This window comes from Pavona decussata, unplaced genomic scaffold (assembly GCF_977016875.1).
Source record: "Pavona decussata unplaced genomic scaffold, jaPavDecu1.1 SCAFFOLD_26, whole genome shotgun sequence".
In the NCBI taxonomy this organism is placed as follows: domain Eukaryota; kingdom Metazoa; phylum Cnidaria; class Anthozoa; order Scleractinia; family Agariciidae; genus Pavona; species Pavona decussata.
In genome coordinates, this window is record NW_028145449.1 from 3,670,001 (window position 1) to 3,690,179 (window position 20,179).

The 20,179-nt window shown below is 37.4% G+C and overlaps 2 pseudogenes across 1 annotated transcript in view; both read right to left on the minus strand.

The window, feature by feature from the left end:
* LOC146485602 (thioredoxin domain-containing protein 5-like) overlaps positions 1–19,298 on the minus strand; it is a 24,452-nt pseudogene extending 5,154 nt beyond the window's left edge. The window contains exons 1-8 of the transcript XR_014863401.1: positions 19,111–19,298; positions 17,051–17,144; positions 15,860–15,918; positions 15,408–15,496; positions 11,238–11,359; positions 11,043–11,131; positions 9,664–9,750; positions 6,796–6,951 (exon numbers count right to left, since the gene is read on the minus strand). The product of XR_014863401.1 is annotated as a thioredoxin domain-containing protein 5-like (transcript). The remainder of the gene's footprint in view (positions 1–6,795; positions 6,952–9,663; positions 9,751–11,042; positions 11,132–11,237; positions 11,360–15,407; positions 15,497–15,859; positions 15,919–17,050; positions 17,145–19,110) is intronic.
* On the minus strand, positions 969–4,513 carry LOC146485603 (melanocyte-stimulating hormone receptor-like; annotated as a pseudogene).
* Positions 19,299–20,179: the final 881 nt, after the last annotated feature.

Below are 20,179 nucleotides of genomic sequence, written 5' to 3' on the forward strand. Positions count from 1 at the left end.
CCGAGAAACTTTTCAAAGTGCCTCCTAAAACAAAGGCCTTTTTGCGCGATTTATGACTTACGCGGGGAAAGCAGATCTTAGCAAGGGCTATTGAACTGCAAAAAGAAAATTGGGGGGTAACCGGGCATTTTTTAAAGATAATTAAGCTTCAATTTGAAAAATAAATATGCCATACACTGCTTTGCATTTTGAAGTTTTTTATAATTATCGTTGCTTAATATTCTCTGAAAAATGCGTGGTTACGCCCAATTTTCCTTTTTGGATTCCACAAGCCCAAGCTAAGATCTGCTTTTCCTCCATAACTCTTTATTAGGAGTTACCGTCCTTACGTTCGAGTGCCGTAGCTTATTCCAGGTTCTCAGATAGCGACGATGGCAAGGCCAACGACAACGTGACTTCAAAATATAACTTTATTTCATTTGTGCTACTTCGCGATTATTTCAACTCCCTCAACTTCTACAGAAACGACGAATTATCCAGGAACCAAATTGGTAGGAGTGGCGTTCAAGTTAAGAAAGAAAATGAAAAATTCACCGTCGTGTGCTCACGTTCTCCAAAAAACCCAAAATTTGGTCATTTCACGTTCAAGTTCTTTTGCAGAGGACAGCGAAGAAATGTACAAAATGTAAAACGCACGTGCAGAGCGATTGTTTTTGCTTATTAAACCTATTGTTTTATGGCGTTGACGTTGTCGTAGTCGTCGCCGTTGCTTAATCTCCCTATTTAAGCCCGAAAGTCTCCTTTTCTATCATGGAAATTGGTCTTCTTTGATCCTGAACTGTACATTCGCTCGCTGTGAATCCAATGGACTCATAGATTTTTCAAAGTTTGATTAAAACTCTGGGCCCAGTTGTTCAAAACCTGATTAAAATAGTCCTGGATTAACGTGAACTTTGATGGGAGTTTAATTAAAATCAATAAAGATTCTCCTAAAAGATTTTTGTCACTCAATTTTGCCTTAAACTTTTCTTAACCGTTAGCTTGAAATTGGCCTTTTAAACCATTTTAAACGAGCAAAATGAAAGCCTTGATTAACTTTTAATCGTGGATTAGCATTAATCGGCTTTCGAACAACCGGGCCCTGGACATTAGTTTTATTCTTTTTCTGTTAATTTGAATTCTTCGCATAAATTGGTGTATGACGACGGCCGACTGTAATTTGACCGCTGGTAATCGAGCACGTGAATAGTGGCGGCATACGAGATGTGATCACGTGTTGAAGTCGTTTGGTTGCTTAGTAACGCTAACGCATGCTCAAACTAGACCTAATTATTGGGCTTTTTCTTTTCAATTTTCTTTTCTCCTGTTTTACCCATTTTTTTCTTCGCTCCGTTTGCATTTGTAACATGTCAAACGGGATGTCGACAGAAAATAAACTTTAAGATAGAAATGATCAGACAATTTTATTAACAAAAAGTTTAATGTCATAAATAACTAGCCACAGAACTGTCAACTATCATGCTTTTGTTTAACGCGGAAGTCGTAAATTAAAAATAAAAACGCCTTCTTTATTTTACTCTAATATTTAAAAGATGGATTTGCTTTGACAGGGTGAAAACGAAAACCTCTCAATCTTAATTCATCAAAAGTTAAATTCTGCCAGCGTTACTCGATTGTAGATTTATAATGGTGTACTAACGTTTCTTGTCCAGAATATTCTTGCTTATGTTTTTATTCTAGTTGACTTAACTTAAACCTTCTCAACGTTCTGTCGAATTCCTTAATTAAAAAAGTTCGTTTGTCTAGATGACAGAGTTGATACCTATAAACTGAGTTTTTCCTTTCCAATCAATAAACTACAAGGATTTCAGACGAATACATCTTACGTCCGTTACAAAGGCAGTATTCTACTATTATACAAAACTCGCAAAGTCCAATTGAAAAACAACGATACTTCAGCTTTATATTTTACCATGCTCGTAGACAATATTGTACATAAGAATTAACTCGTTGAACAAAAATGTCCTCTGATTGTGTCCTTTACTGCTTGTCTCACTTTTCTGATCTTCCAACAGTAGAGAATTGGGTTCAATGATGAGTTAAGGAGAATTAAAGTTGCTGAATAAAACCAAGCGACGAAAATGTCTGACGTCACTCCGCTCTGAAGGCACAAAACTTCCACGATAACAAATGGTAGATAACAAACAACTAACCCTAACTTTACCCAAAGTACGCTGGACACTGCTTTTTTGTAACGCACTGTGTTAAATTGAACGTTTTGGCCTTGGTGTCCTCGAGTAACTTGACCTTGTGCTTCAACTCGGTTATGACGGAGAGCAAGAAACATTTTTGCGTAAGAGAATATTGCCGTGACTACACACAGCGATATTTTAATGCAGTCATACCACGCGATTATACGTTCACTCCAAAACAACAATGTCGCTCCGGCAGTGGAGACAACCCAAAAAACAACTACAATTCGATACATTCGCTTCAAAGTTACAACTTGTCTGTATCTGAGTTCTAATAACAGGGCAAGAAGCCTGTCCACGCTTATGGCGGTCAGTGTAAACAACGACACGCCACACAAAATATGGCTTGTGGTATGAAAAATAACAAACGCGTAGCGGCAAATGTTCCATCGTTGTTCTAGGGCAGATATCAGTTAAGTAATAAAAAGAGGATTTGCAATGATACCAATACAAAGATCAGTTGTCGCTAAGTTGCGGAACAAAAGTTTGGACGGCGCATGAAGTGAAGACTCCTTGTGAAGGGCAACTAGGATCAGAGTATTCCCCAGAAATGCGGTTATGGCCACAAAACCATTTAGCGCTAAAAAGACTATTAAATGGGTGTGGACTCCTCTGGTGAATTCTGTTGAACACGCCAGCTCTTCGCATGTTTGTTTTGGATCTCCAGTTAAGTTTGTGAACGCCATGTTAATGCCATGTAAAACGAACTTGCTTTGCTTAAGTCTTTATAATGACTAAGTGCAATATTAATATTAAATATATCTTATGAATGTTTATTTGAGGCACCTGGTTTTATCAGAAAGGAAATAAGAAGAAGTTTCAAAGATCAGGATAAGTTCATTGAAATTGTATTCATTTTCAAAAATTACAATTCAATTGAAAAATCTACGTGCTATAAGTCCTCATGCTACGCAATCGTAGTGCCCCAAGCGAAACAAGACTATTCATAAACGGTGATTGAAATGAAAATAAGAAAAGATGTCAAGAGAGGAAACTTGTTTCAGCCACATTATCACTGTTACGTAACTAAACAGGATGTTACAATTTGCAGTTCAGCGAATAATGTTTTTTGCACCTGTGCAAACTTATTGAAAATTGTGCTTCCAAGGAATACACTAATGGGATTTCTGGCGTGTTTGTGCATACGAATTAGCCAGAAATGGAATATTTGTACGGCATCAGAGCAGTGGGGACAGAGGCTAGTTCAGTTGAAGTGCAGTAAGGTGGGAATTCATTTTGGGCCGACACCTCTCTCTTTCTCCTGGTATTTTGGGGATGGTGTGGTAAAGTATTTTACCCTTTGGCTTGTCATCCGCGCCGTATTTATTCACCAAATCATCAAAGCAAATTTTGACTCTATGGTTGGGGGGAGGGGCGGGGTGTTAGTACTATCAAAGCTTAAATTAACAGCTTGACAGGTGAATAACTATGGGTCCTAATTAACGAAGAGAAGTGCATTTGGGAACCTGTTCAGTTTATTACCTGGCTTGGCACTGTGTTTGATACTAATCAATGTTTGATTTTCGGTTACTGAACGCAGGATTTCTAAGCTTAAGAGTAGTATTAATTTTGTACACAAGGTTGATTGTAAGAAGGTCAGAGTTAGAAGATCTAGCGTATGTGGAAGGGCAAGTCATTTGGCTCATTCTTTGTGTAAGGAGTGTGGTAAGGATTATGACACGGTCCATGTATGCTGTTGTTAATCAGAAACTGTCATGAAACTCTGAAGTTGAATTAACCAAGAAAGCTTGTAATGAATTAGCTTTTTTGAGTGAGAATGTCGACTCCCTTGATTTTCATTTCCCCTGGGAGCCGACGATGTTTTTCACATCATGTGGATTGTAAATGGGGTCCTCACACAGTGGATAGGTTTTCCTGTACCTATAACGACAAGCTTTCGCGTTACAATTCTAGATTTTACCAACCTGGTGCAGAAGCTTTCACTTGAAATTGGAAGTGTTAAAACAATGGGATTCTTCTACCAGTGTCCCAAATTAGTAGTTTTATTGCTCACATGAGAGCTTGTTAGGCTGAAGGAACCCGATGGCTTGTGATCCTATGTGAAAGTCATGATATTTTGGGGCCTTATTATGTAACAATGACAAACACTGGAATGCGTTTGTGCATGACTGTCCCAGTGATTTTGCTGTATTTTGGTCAAAACTACTCAGACATTTGACGCAACAACGTCTTTGCTAACATGAAATGCTCTCAGAACACCAGGAAGAAAATATTAAGAGGTTTCTACAAGGAAGAACAAACTGTAATTAGTTTTTAGCGACCTCTCTAAAATACACAAGAACAACCTGAACAAATTGCCCAATCCACTTCCATCCCAGCCATCCGCAGACAAAAATGATTGACACTAGTTTCTGTACACTGGTAGGGTTATTGTTAACAAACCTGAACCAGTATTTTAACGATTCTATCGATTGAAGTATGTTTTTTGGCTATTCAAAGTAACAGTAAAATATATGACACTGGTACTGACAACTCTCGTTATAAGAGGTAAAGCCAAGAATCACGTTTTTGGCTCAAGGCATTAAATGCCTTGAGCCAAAAACGTGATTGTTGGCTGAGTGATTCTAGGAGTTGAAAAGAAGAAGCTGAATTTAGGCGGGGATAAAACGCAATAACAAAGTGCCGAGAGTACATGTAAAGTCACCACGAGTGATAGTCCACAGTCATTACCGTATGCGGCATTCGTCGTGAGGGTAGGATAGGATTTCAACAGACGCGGAAAGGATTGTATGTTTACAGTTCGATCACGTACGGTGGTTTGAATCAACAACTTGTAGTTCCGTGCTACATTAATCTTTGTACGGTGAATCTATAAACTGGAAATACGGTCAAATAGGACTTATCTGCTCCCTGTGGGATAACCAGCATCTAATTGTTTCAAGCAAACATCAGTTTGGTTTGACTAAATCTGAGAATGTTTTGAACGTGTCGTTCAGTTCTCAAAGCGGTCCACATTAGCACAGATTAATTACAGTCTTCTTTTTCGATCACAAGAATAGATAACGCGTGATGACAACACCAACTAAAATGAAAATTAAACTATAAGCCACAAGTATAAAGATTGCCCGTTCTATTCTCAAAGGCAGGTAAATTTATTTGTTCGGAACGATTTCGCAAAGCGCTCGAGCCATTCGAGCGGCGAACCGAAACCGGAATCAAGCTCAAAACGCTTGACGGTTTAAGGTCAGCATGACTATGTTCTTCTCTTTGGATCGTAAGACTAGAAGTTCTTGGATAATTGACATCACTGATAACGCGTGATGACAACACCGACTACAATGAAAATAATTATCAACAGGCCAAAGAACAACATCGCTCGCTCAATTGTAAAGCATAAACTATCCGCTCAGGACTATTTCGCAAACCGTTCGAGCAATTTAGTCATCCGTTCGAACAGGTAACCAAACCGTTCGAACGATTTATTTATCCGTTCGAACGGTTTATCAAACCGTTCGAACGGTTAATCAAACCGTTCGAACGGTTTACCAATCCGTTCGATAATCCGTTCGAATGGCCATATTATTCATCCGTTCGAACGGTCAACCAAACCGTTCGAACGGTTTACGAACCGTTCGATAACCGTTCGCCATCCGTGCGTTTTTGCCGTTCGAACGGTTTTCCGTTAGTGTCCGTTTTGCCTTTCACGGTCACATTTGTCCTTCAGCGTTGCAGCTTTGCGTCTGAGTTTTAAGCTGCCTATGAGGAAGTTTTCCTCAAGTTTTTGTACCGTTGATGGCGGCAGTTGTTCGTAATGTAGTAATTCTCAGGGTCTTTGGAACCTATCGTTAGAGAAGTCTTTTGACAATTCGTTCATTTTTCATGAACGCATGGAAACTAGCCAGAGAGAGAAAGAAATGCTCACAGGCTCTCTTCCCTTTCTCTCCCTGTTCCCAAGCGTTTAATTTTTGCGTCCATTTTCTGATTTTAGCCTTTGGCTGGCTCTACAATCTGAAATCCTGGAACAGGTTGAACTGTTGAAGTGAAAGCCACGGAGCAGTACTTGATATGATACCATTAAAGGCCTTGCTTTTTAACTGCTATTTCCTCACTTCTAATTACAGACGTTTTGGAGAAACATTTTAAAATAAAAACTAGCAGATTTAGTAAGGAAGTTAAGTTTCGCCGTCCTCGTGACAGTATTCTCAAGTTCAAATGTTTAGTGTCAAATGCGCTGAAGTAGTTATGAATATAATTAAAGATCTAGTGCAGAGCACTGCATCTTATCACATTTTTTCATAGTAGATCTATAATTATATTAAAAAAAATACTTTACCACATTTGACGCTAACATTTGAACTTGACAATGCTGTCGGGAGGGAAGCGAAACGTTGTTCCTTAGTAATTCGCTAGTTTTCTATTGCGTTCGACGTAGGAAGAACGCCCTCCTAATACAGAGTGGAGTCGAGATTGTAAGGGACAGCATTGATTGAATGGATGGATCTTGGGACGCGTATCTGGCATCCCCCGCAGATTTTGCAGGGGCGGATGACATCATCACCAACTTGGCAAAGGAGAGAGAGCTTGGGATCGAGATCATCAAACGCACTCCCTAGTCTTTGATAGTTTTAAAATGTTTCTTCACTTGCCTGCATATCTGAGTAGGAAGCCTAAGCAGTGTCTCCTCTGCTGACTCACTATTCTCAGTAGTAGCACTGCTCAAAAGGCTGTGTTCAAAGATCTTCAAAGTCAAATAGTTCTTTAAGTCATCTAGCGAGCGAGATCCCTCATACTTGTCCACCTGTGCAAACAATTTTTGAAATCATTTTCTATTATACAATTGACAGTGTCACGCTCGCGTTTTAAATGGTTTAGAGGATTTTGCGATCAAAGTACAGATTCACGAATGACGTCATGAGAGGTAAAAAGTTTTTGTATGGAGTTCTAAAGTGATGACGCCACAAAAACTTCATTTATGAAATTATGGGATTTGTTAGTATTATTCGGAAAGAGCATGATGAAAAATGCCTACTTGCCAAAAATCAGCATCTTATTGCAATTTGGGGGCGAGATATTAGCTCTTTTATGCCCCGATGACTCGATACAAATCCTTCTTATTTTGTCTCAGTTCTTAACGTTTGGAACTAAGACAAAATTAGAAGGATTTGTATCGAGTCATCGGGTCATAAAAGAGCTAATATCTCGCCCCCAAATTGCAATAAGATGATGATTTTTGGCAAGTAGGCATTTTTCATCGCGCTCTTTTCGAATAGACTAAGAAATCCCATAATTTCAAAAATTCAAATATCTATGACGTCACACTTTAGAACTCTATTCCTTCCTTGTCAAATTTGGCATAAATCAAGGTAACAGACTGTTAGCCAATCACAAGCCTTGTTAGCCTTGCATTAGCCAAAAGGCATGCTCTCTTGTTAAAGATCATAAGTAATGTAACAAAAACCAAATTTGCCCTGTCAATCTTAAGTCCATAAAAATCATTATTATATGGCCGGCTCCGCGAGCGGGCAAGATGAGTCAAATCCTGCGCTGTGATTGGCTACCCGAGCGGGCAAGATGGAGCTATCTTGCCCGCTCGGGATTACCCGTTGCCCGTTCGCTTGGCATTGAAAGTTTAATCCCAACAACAATGCAATCTTTTCTTCGATTTTCTCGTTGTTTTGGGGGAAAACGCTCACTAAAAAGTTCGGTAAACTCTCAACATTTTCCTAAACGAAAGGAAAGAGAATGGAATCGTCCTGGTGAAGTGAAAATTTTGTTTCAGCTACAATGAATGTGAGTTGAACCGGTGAGTTGCTCTGCGTGTAGTATTTCTTAGATGTAGTTGATTTTGTAAAACTTATTGTCACAAAACGAGTGCCAAATTGATAAATTCTCTAGGTTTGCAATGACTGTATTTAAATCATAGCGTAGTGGAAGTTGCGTTAAGTGTTTAGAGCAGTTCAGAAAAGTATTTTTCTCAAGTTCGCCGAAGAAGCTCACGTTTTTAATTTAGCCGCGTCTTGCTTGTTGTAAACAACAAAATCTTATCAAAGTTTCGCCCAGTTTTCTGATTTACCCGCTCTTTTTTTCGGCTTATGTTTGCATATAATCTCAAAATCTATTGTTTCATTCAAAAATTAATGATTGGAAGCCGAAAACTGTGTAAAAATGTTTATTATTTACGCCACCGCGCGATCGGCTGAAAATGGCGAGTTTGCCGAATTCTATTCAAATCTTCCCGCTCTTGCGAAAATCTAAATTTTTCTTTATCAATAATTGTATACTACCTTTAAGCCATTATAAAGTTAGAGCCCTAAGATAATTTAGGATTCCTTCTTTTCCACGATTACATGCTAATCCAAAAATGCACTGAAAATAAATCTTGCACCGGCCGGCTATGAAGAATTTCTTTCCGAGTAGAGCAGTTTCATGTCCTGTTTTGTTTTGTTGTTGTAGTTTTAACTTGAAGGTAAAGCCATATAATAAATCCTTTATTGACCAAGGTTGTTCGGTCAAGATGGCTGGATATTGGCCTCGTTCTTTTTTTTTTTTTTTGCGTTTTTATGGACCTCGACTTCGTCTCGGTCCATAAAAGCGCAAAAAAAGAACTTGGCCAATATCCAGCCATCTTGACCTCACGCTTGGTCAATAACGCATATATACTTCAATAACTTTCGAAAGCTAATTTTATACAGGAAAATCAATGCATAAAACAAATAGATTACATTTGGTAGTGTGTGTACTCCTTAACACACAGAGGGCATCAGAACATGATAAGAACATCAGCCATGCCACTCACTTGTGGCTCGTAGCATACTTCTTTGTTCACACCACATATGATGAAGCAAGATGAAGCTGCTTTTAATAACCTTTCCCTTTCTTTAAGAAACTGCATGGATCCAATTTTATTTTTTAAGGAGACGAAGAAATTGCTACAAGATAAAGCCAGGTCCAGACTGTGATTGATTTTCATTTAGCGTTTGGAACACATATTTTGTTATTCATTTTAACACCGTTTTCTTAAGTTTGTCTTAGTTGTAATTAATTTTAGTTAGATATTAACGGATGAAGAGCCACTTAGTGGAAATGCTGTTAATAAAGTCATCATCATCATCATCATCATCATCATTATATTGATGTCAACTGTGCATTATCAGAGTATACACACACGGCGGAATTGAATCTATTTCTTAACAATAAATTATAGTTAGTTCCAGTTTACCATTTTCTCATGGGTTAGCCCTTTATGCAGACACTCTTTGGACTTGTCACGCATTTCTTCCAGATGCGGGGTAGGAATGCGTGACAAGTCCAAAGAGTGTCTGGATAACAGGCTACTCATGGGTGTGATTCTGCCGTTATTTTGTAAGATGATCTCATGTTATGATCTTATACTTGTTGACTACAAATAATATTTATTACCGTAAATTACACCTCACTATCTGAGTGTTACACACTTGTCAGCAAAATTATTTCTTTACTAGTTCTTATTTTATAATAGCTTACTACAAACCTCTCTTCCATCTTTGAACAGCTTTAGTGTAGGAAATCCATGGATATTGTGTTCTGTACACTTTTTGCCTTCTTTTATGCAATTAATCTGTATAGAATAAAAAAAAGATGTTACAAACAATAAGAATGATAAAACAAAAAGAAACAATTCCCTCCAATTCCTAACACAGATTTCTTACAAGTTCAAGAGATCTGTCCTCAAAGCAGACTGTAGTTATTAGACATGCACTGTCATATCAAGCTCAGGGGTACCCCCTTTAGGTAATGGTGTAGTTTCATAAAATATCCATACCACCCCCACCCCTCCCCCATAGAGTAGAATGGAAATCCTGGGGGGGGGGGGGGGGCTGGGCTGGGGGTCTCAAGGGCAAAAAAAAGTAAATAAAAGAAATGTATGAAGAGACAATTTATCTTCATCATTCTATTATTGGAATTTCTAGTGGGGTTGGGCGGGGGAAGGGGGGAGACGAAATCCCATCCATGGGGGGAGGGAGATAATTGTGAACATTTCCTGAAGCTGACAAGAGCTCACTATCGGTTTTATCAAAGAAAATTTAATACTATTTTCTGAACAAGTGAGTCTACAAGCAGGTTGGGAATATGGGATTAAATTATCTGCCTCAGCCAGGCTATGTCAAGTCTAGATTTAAAGATTGTGCTTGCACACATCATGACAGTTTTCCACCAAGCTCCACAAAGCATGCACCCACCAGGAAATTCTATGGAATACCATTCCTCTAAATACAACAGAGATGACTATGTAGGAGGATACGTTTCTAAAGACACTGTGGTGCTGCATTGGTGGAAACAAATGGTAATTTGGCTACCATATAGAGATTTGATAGCTGATGTTTTGAGCGTTAAGCCATTCCTCAGAGCCAATCAAGGAATTATGGATTGTGTGTGGTTTACATAGTGAGCAGTGGCGGTACGCTATTGGTTGGAGCATTACAGTGTGAACAACAAGTCTTCGCCCTGACAAAGGGCTAATGCTTGAAACATCAGCACTTGAATCTCTCTTCACAGGAGAGCAGTGGTGTCAGAGCAGTCACCTCCCACCAGTGGGGCCCAGGTTTGATACCTGGACTCGGCGTCATTAATGTGGGTTGAGTTTGTTGTTGGTTCTTGTCCTTGCTCTGACAGGTTTTTTCTCTGGGTACACTGGTTTTCCCTTCCCCTCAAAAACCAGCATTTCCAAATTCCAATTCAATCTGGATTATTGTCAAGGACTTTATCATAAGCCTTTGGCTAATGGGAGATTGTGCAAGCACTCCTCATGTCATTGACATTAAATAAATTACTTTCTATGGTGACCAGATTACAGTGTATCTTATCAACTCCGCTGATAAAATCAAACATTTGAGATGAGTGTGCCAGTACCTTAGCTAATAATTGTGATGTCCATATTGTCTTTTGATACTCAGCCAATGCCTTCCAGGTGGGTGCAAGCTTTACGGCAATATCTACACCTGTCAAAAAAAGAAAAAAAGGGAGCTTAAGCAGTGCTGATGGTTTGGGAAAAAAAAAAAGCTTCACGTGTGGACATGGGATTTCTCTAACAAATTAGCTACTTACCATGGGGCATAGAACTTTCTAAAATGCAGTCCCATTTCCACATGTTTGTCAAAGTTCTCTGACGTCATTGTGTACAGTCCATTTTCTGGTTTAGTCATTTCTGCTAAATCTTCCTCTTTTTCCTGTAAATTTGAATAACATATAACTATCATGTGACTGATTAGTTAGCTACAGTGGTTTTGCCTATTTTTGTATCTTAGCCCTGTCTAGAATGGGGGAGAAAGGAGGGGGAGGGCAGATTCTGTCCGCAGCAGCTTTGAACCTAAATAAATTTTCAAACACAGTAAAACGTTTTAATTCATTTAGTTAGTGTTCAGTTAGTGTTACACTGAACAATAACAGCACAAATTGATGTTATCTTGTTTTAGAAGCGACTGGCTTTCAACTTGAAACGAAAGGGTACAACAATAATTGTGCTTGGATTTTTCTTGGATTTGGGGCAAGCGGATTGTTGTCAAACAGCAGGCAAATTTTCCTAATACATACTACATTAGATACTCCATTAGTAAACCAATTTATTATCATTATTATTATTATTATCATTATTATTATTATTATTATTATTATTATTATTATCATTAGAAAGTCTAATATTTTAGCAGTTACAAGTAACAACAAGCTACTTTAGTAAATAAATGCACCATAAATTAATGCACCTCACCTAAGATGTAACCACAAATAATTTGTTAACATTAAAGGTCCTGAGGTCATTTATCTCTTGATTTCACCGTGATCTGATAATACAACTTTAAACTTACAGAAAAATAATAAAATATTAAGTAAAAACAGCTGTTCTGAACAGATCTTTAGTTCTATATTTGAGATAGTGCCTCACAGTTTTGCAATTCCATATTAAAGCCTACATTTACATCTGAGCCAAGCAGTTCAAAGCCTGATTAAGCTAAGCCTGGATTTACGTGAACTCTGATTTGAGTTCAATTACTAAAATTAATAAAGATTCTTTCTTCCAAAAGATTTTTGTTTGTACAGTCAAGTCACTTGTAAATGACACCAGGATGACGTGAAAAAATTAAATTTATTATTAAATAATAGTACTTTCGAACTATATATAAATGTATTATCTGAGGCCTTAACTCACATGGAAAACTACTTACGTTGGATATGCACGGATATTTTGTTTAGCACAAAGTGGTGTCTCCTTTGTACAATCTACCTGACTTTGTGAATGATGACAAAATTCAAATAAAAAAGAAACATTAACCATTATAATTATATGGCTATTAGGCTAGTGGCTGATATAACGCGTGCTCTGATTGGCTACAATACTACAATAACTTTCGAAAGCTAATTTTATACAGGAAAATCAATGCATAAAACAAATAGATTACATTTGGTAGTGTGTGTACTCCTAAACACACAGAGGGCATCAGAACATGATAAGAACATCAGCCATGCCACTCACTTGTGGCTCGTAGCATACTTCTTTGTTCACACCACATATGATGAAGCAAGATGAAGCTGCTTTTAATAACCTTCCCCTTTCTTTAAGAAACTGCATGGATCCAATTTTATTTTTTAAGGAGGCGAAGAAATTGCTACAAGATAAAGCCAGGTCCAGATTGTGATTGATTTTCATTTAGCGTTTGGAACACATATTTTGTTATTCATTTTAACACCGTTTTTCTTAAGTTTGTCTTAGTTGTAATTAATTTTAGTTAGATATTAACGGATGAAGAGCCACTTAGTAAAAATGCTGTTAATAAAGTCTTTATTATTATTATTATTATTATTATTATTATTATTATTATTATTATTATTATTATTATTATTATTATTGTAAAATGGCAGTAAAAACTTCTGGATGCCCAGATTACCTAAACAATGATTGGGCCGCCAGCCGTAGCCAATCAACGTAACGACCAAATTACAAATTAACCTCCGAACTTCTAATCATAAAAATCCTAGTAATTAAATGCTAAAACTATTTATCATCCATAAAATCCTAAATCTAAATACTAAAAGTTCTGTTCATCGTGATGAATAAAAAAAACGCCTAATGTCCATTATTTAAAAAGCTTAAAACGCCTGGCAATGTTGAGTGAGCTTGTGATAACTGATTTCTGTATCTGCAGAGCTATTATTATTATTATTATTATTATTATTATTATTATTATTATTATTATCATTATCATATACCAAGCAGCTAAAATTGTTATTTACAAGTTAAAAGTTGAGAAAAGAACTATTAAAACCTATTTACAATTCATTCCGATTTCGAGACTAATTTTCAAGCACAAACTTTTCAAAAGAAAATACAAATGTCATAATAATTATATTATGTTATAATTACAACAACCTCTCGACAATGAGCAATTCAACCTCACAAGCGCGGTGACAAGTCCGGAGGCAAGACTGGACATGAAGGCAGGAGGCTTTCGGTCTCAAGGAGTTACAGCATTTTTCGATGTCAGTGTAACGCATGTTAACTCCAAGTGTAATCAGGGAAAAGCAACATCGACAATCTTTAAAGAGCAGGAAGAGGAGAAAAAGCGGAAGTACCAACAGAGAGTGCTGGACGTTGAAATGGGATCTTTCACTCCCCTAGTTTTTGGAACCAACGGTTGGATGGGAGCCGACTGCAATTGCTTTCTCAAACGCCTAGCCAAGAAGCTCTCAGAAAAGAATGAGGAACCTTATCACATTACTATCACTTGGATTAGAACATTGCTTTCTTTTGAGATTTTAAGGTCGGTACACACATGCGTAAGAGGCTCCAGGGCACCTTTCCACAGAATTCCACAAGCGGATTTCATCGATGACTGTTGCCTAAACGCTGGCCAAGCGTGTGTCCGTTGATTTTCTGTGAATTGTTTTATTTTATTTTTTTTTTGGAATCGGAACTTTTAACTTCTAAATAGTTTGGAATATTTGTATTTTCTTTTGAAAAGTTTGTGCTTTGAAAATTAGTCTCGGGGTCGCAATGAATTGTAAATAGGTTTTGATGGTTCTTTTCTCAACTTTTAACTTGTAAATAACAATTTCAGCTGCTTGGTATATGTTTATTATAATAATATATAATTATAATTATAATTATATTATTAATATTATTATTATTATTATTATTATTATTATTATTATTATATTGATGTCAACTGTGCATTATCAGAGTATACACACACAGCGGAATTGAATCTATTTCTTAACAATAAATTATAGTTAGTTCCAGTTTACCATTTTCTCATGGGTTAGCCTCTTATGCAGACACTCTTTGGACTTGTCACGCATTTCTTCCAGATGCGGGGTAGAAATGCGTGACAAGTCCAAAGAGTGTCTGGATAACAGGCTACTCATGGGTGTGATTCTGCCGTTATTTTGTAAGATTATCTCATGTTATGATCTTATACTGTTTGAATACAAATAATATTTATTACCGTAAATTACACCTCACTATCTGAGTGTTACACACTTGTCAGCAAAATTATTTCTTTACTAGTTCTTATTTTATAATAGCTTACTACAAACCTCTCTTTCATCTTTGAACAGTTTTAGTGTAGGAAATCCATGGATATTGTGTTCTGTACACTTTTTGCCTTCTTTTATGCAATTAATCTGTATAGAATAAAAAAAAGATGTTACAAACAATAAGAATGATAAAACAAAAAGAAACAATTCCCTCCAATTCCTAACACAGATTTCTTACAAGTTCAAGAGATCTGTCCTCAAAGCAGACTGTATTTATTAGACATGCACTGTTATATCAAGCTCAGGGGTACCCCCTTTAAGTAATGGTGTAGTTTCATAAAATATCCATACCACCCCCACCCCTCCCCCATAGAGTAGAATGGAAATCCTGGGGGGGGGGGGAGGGGGGCTGGGCTGGGGTCTCAAGGGCAAAAAAAAGTAAATAAAAGAAATGTATGAAGAGACAATTTATCTTCATTATTTTATTATTGGAATTTCTAGTGGGGTTGGGCGGGGGAAGGGGGGAGCAAATTTTCCTAATACATACTACATTAGATACTCCATTAGTAAACCAATTTATTATCATTATTATTATTATTATTATTATTATTATTATTATTAATATTATTATTATTATTATTATTATTATTATTATTATTATTATTAGAAAGTCTAATATTTTAGCAGTTACAAGTAACAACAAGCTACTTTTAGTAAATAAATGCACCATAAATTAATGCACCTCACCTAAGATGTAACCACAAATAATTTGTTAACAAAGGTCCTGAGGTCATTTATCTCTTGATTTCACCGTGATCTAATAATACAACTTTAAACTTACAGAAAAATAATAAAATATTAAGTAAAAACAGCTGTTTTGAACAGATCTTTAGTTTTATATTTGAGACAGTGCCTCACAGCTTTGCAATTCCATATTAAAGCCTACATTTACATCTGGACCCAGCAGGTTCAAGGCCCGACTAAGCTAAGCCTGGATTTACGTGAACTCTGATTTGAGTTCAATTACTAAAATCAATAAAGATTCTTTCTTCCAAAAGATTTTTGTTTGTTCAGTCTAGTCACTTGTAAATGACACCAGGATGACGTGAAAAAATTAAATTTATTATTAAATAAAAGTACTTTCGAACTATATATAAATGTATTATCAGAGGCCTTAACTCACATGGAAAACTACTTACGTTGGATATGCACGAATATTTTGTTTAGCACAAAGTGGTGTCTCCTTTGTACAATCTACCTGACTTTGTGAATGATGACAAAATTCAAATAAAAAAGAAACATTAACCATTATAATTATATGGCTATTAGGCTAGTGGCTGATATAACACGTGCTCTGATTGGCTAAGAGCAAGATCAGCGCATGGCATAATACGCACACATATTGCCCACAAGCCGATTACCGATTATGTAAATTAGGATTAGGCTTGAATTGAAATGCTTTTTTTTTTCTTATAAAGAAAGTCATATTAAAAAAGATTTGCTCAAGCATATAACAGCAAAAACGAACGATTAAAGCCAACGTTTCGGAGTGATCGTGACTTCATTGTCAAGGGAACCATGTAACAGATCAATTTAAATGATGTAATTCGCATTAACTGTTACATAGTTCCATTGACAATGGAGTCAATATTATGATCACTCCAAAACGTCTGCTTTTATCGTTCGTTTTTGCTGTTATATGATTAAGAAAACAGAACAGTAAGGAGAGGATGCATGTTGATAATCGGGCTTAAAGGGTTAAATATTAACCCTAGTCAGGCTGGGCTTTTTTGGGGAGTTCCTGACCCTTGTGGGAAGGGTGGGATTAGAGTCATTATTAATTTTGTAACTTCAAGAGGATTTGAAGAAAAATACTCTGATAATGAAACTTGGAGGGTACAATTGGCTGTTCGAAGTTGTTTCATTTGTGGTCCACAAAATGGGACAATGATGCCAGATAAAAAAAAAATAGAATGAAGCCATTTTTTTTCCTGAGCAGCCATCAGTCTAAGTTTGCTCCCGGGCTCCCCTCTCTTCCTCCCTTGAGAAAGAACCCCAGTCTTGGCTGGCCACATGGAACCCAAAATCTGGCTGCTTTTCTTTGAATAATTGCTCTTTGCATCTTTATCAACATGATCAGTACATAGGTTGAAACCAGCAGAATTAAAAACACATAGGTTACAATAGGTTATAATCAGCCAACTGATGCATTGTGGCATTAGCAACTCAAAAGCTAAACCACACATCAGGGCTATAAATAGGGCCGGGACCAGGGATTTTCCTCAGCTATTATGAGTTGAAATGCTCAACAACACATCACAATTAATTGCTGGTTAACAGTACAACACTTGAGGGGGTTATTAACATTTAGTTTGTTAATTACATTGTACCTTGGCTATTGTTACATGTTCACTGTGAGGTACTTTGCTGTAGCATTCAGCTAACAGATTCCATGTCGGCATGAAATTTTTGCAGTGCTCGCACCTGTTGGCGTCAAAGACAAAAATTACAGTTGAACCTGTATTAAAGGGACAGTATCACGCTATTTTTAGTAACACATTGAAAATCGGAAAGACGCTATTCGGTTGATAGCAGCCAAGATATAATAACAAAATTCCATTAAAAGGCTATCAGAATGCAAAGAAACTATCCACGGATATTTTCGCCGGCAGATGACCAAGATAGAGAGGGGTTCAAATTTGAAAACGTCTGGCAGACGTTTTCAAATTTCCCTGTTGTAACGCACTAAAAATCGCCGGTTGTACTATATTTTGCTTCAACCTTTCGTCTTAAACTCACTATTAATATTTCTTTATATTAGCGATTGAGAAATTAAGTAACACAGTGTTCAAAGTTTGAAGTTAGTGAATTTTGGCCAAAAATCATGTATCTCCCATCGATCTCCCATGATACTGCCCCTTTAAGCGGCACGGTATTAAGCGGTCAGTTGTCAAAGTCCCAAAAGTTACTTTCCTTAATCACTGTAATCCTGACCTGTATTAAACGGTCATCTCTATTAAGCGGTCGTGGTCACCCTATACTAAGTCCCAGCGAGCTGTTTCTATTGTCTTGACCTGCTTTAAACGGTCACTTTGTAAAAGGAAACCACTTAAATGTGGTAACAAATAGTGTGCAAGGCAATTGAGTTTTTAATAAGCTGCACAATCGTGGCGTTAATTTTTTACTAGTCCCTTTCAATACCATACCATTTTATCGCCGAACTTTCTTAACCAAGTAAGTGATGTATTCTGTGCAACCTGTATTAAGCGGTCACTTAACCATTCCTCGAGGGTTATCGCTTTATACAGGTTCGACTGTATTTATTGACGAGCGGTGTATGACATTTGCTGACTGCAGACCGCAGACCGCACACTGCAGACTGCAGACTGCAGACTGTAAATTGTTTTCACCAGTTGTAATTTGCATACAGGGCTCCTAGACTCACAACAGCCTCCTAAGCTAAATTACGGATATGATTAGTACTGTATGAGGACCAGAGTTTATCGATAAAACATCAAAACTCTAAAAATGATGTTTTTTTCCATGTCTTTCTGAGGTATGTATATTAAATGGCAGTTTAATTTTCAACGTTTTATGAATCTTACGATTAATTCCCATAGAAATCCTTATTTTGAGGAGGCTTTTGTGACTGTGAGGACCCTGTGGCACCCTTATTCCCAGGCTTCTAAGAAAGTGAAAGAAAACATGGCGAATTTGGTATGGCTCGTATGTTTATGTTTCAATATTCGCTTCCCGCGCGCCATACAAACAACGGGTTAGACAATGTTCTTGTGCAATATCGCACCGCATTCCGAACTTTCTTTGCTGAAGAATTACTTAATAGACAAGTTTTAGTCGGCTACTTGTTATTATCATACAACAATAACCTATTAAGAAGAAAAAGAAAGAATCATACCTTGAATCCGTCGAAGCCATTTTTTTTTTAACCTTTACAGCCAAAGACAACTTGGGAACGAGGCTGTTGTAACTTTACGCGGAAAAACCAACCTCGTACCCAGGGCCCCAGGCCAAGGCTGATTTCCAAATTTTTTTTTATTACGTTGCTTTATTGATGATGACGTCACCTTTATTCTTATGTTTCAACGTGTATTATTTTAAAATAAACAGTCTGTAGTCTGCAAATGTCATACACCGATTGACGAGGCGGTTCATCCTATGTAAGCCTTTAAAAGCGTCACCCGTCACAACCTTTTACGATAATGAATAGGCTTCCCCAAGCGAATTTATTTACCTCTTAAAAGTAGGCTTCTTTTTCGCGTATAATGCAAAACCACATATGAAATGCAGTGTAAGAGTGACAAACAGAAACAAAAAAATCGATCTCATTATTTGACATCACAATTTAAACATGTAAAATGCGGTAAATTTACCAGGAACTACGAATCGGAGATTACGTACTATCTTACACGTTGTACAAAATATAACTTACCAAGGTCCATAAAACATTACAAAATGCGTGGATGAGCCAAACACTTTATCATCAAAGTCTACATCTGTGAGTGAAAGCACCTTGTCGCTCAGGCTTGGAGAAATAAGGGAGAGAAGAACAAAAACAAGCACTCCATCTTCTGCAGCCATGTTTTACACTAGGACACGCATTGGTTTGGTGGGAAACCGCAGGTCACCCAAGGGACGACTTCTGCTCGCAGGCTAATCTTCATCTATAGCGTACTGGAAACGAGGAGAAAAACTGAAAAGAGATAAAATAGAACAAAGCAAATAAATACCCTGCGTGACTGGCAATATTGTCAGCGCGAACGTATGAGGCCTCAACACTGAGACAGACAGACCCCAGGGAAGGTGGGAGGGTGGTACTCCCCTATATGGCGGGGACGTGCCGTTACCCGGATAGTGTTTTTTTTTTTGGCCCCTCTGCCCTGAACGGCGTATATAGCTTCAAGTAAGTCTGTCCTAATCAGGGTACATTTCTCTGCCGTCCTCTGGAAAACTAGACATGAAATGACCAAATTCAAGGTTTTGTGGAGAAGACATGACAAGACATGAAATGACCAAATTCAAGGTTTTGTGGAGAACATAAACACAACACGGTCAACTTTTCATTCTCTCTTCAGTCTACAGCAAATGCACAAATGCAGGTGTTTCTGGCCCATGTTTTTTGAACACACCAGGCTCAATTCTTTCTTAAGGCTGCTTTCTACGGTGGCCCACAACTGTCACATCAAATACAAATTCTCACATCAAAAACAAATTCCCCACATCAAAATCAAATTTACCACATCAAACACAAATTCGCCACAACAAAAGCAAAATCGTCACTGCAAAAGCAAATTCACCACATCAAAAACTAATTTGTCACATCAAAAACGAGCTTGTCACATCAAAAACATATTTGTCACAGCAAAAACAAATCCTCACATCAAAATCGAAAACTTTCTCACATCAAAATCAAAAACACCGATTAAACGGTCAGCGGTCAATGAACGAAATCTATCTCCAGGTTTCACTCGGCCTTCACCCGACCGCCATTTTGTTCTTGC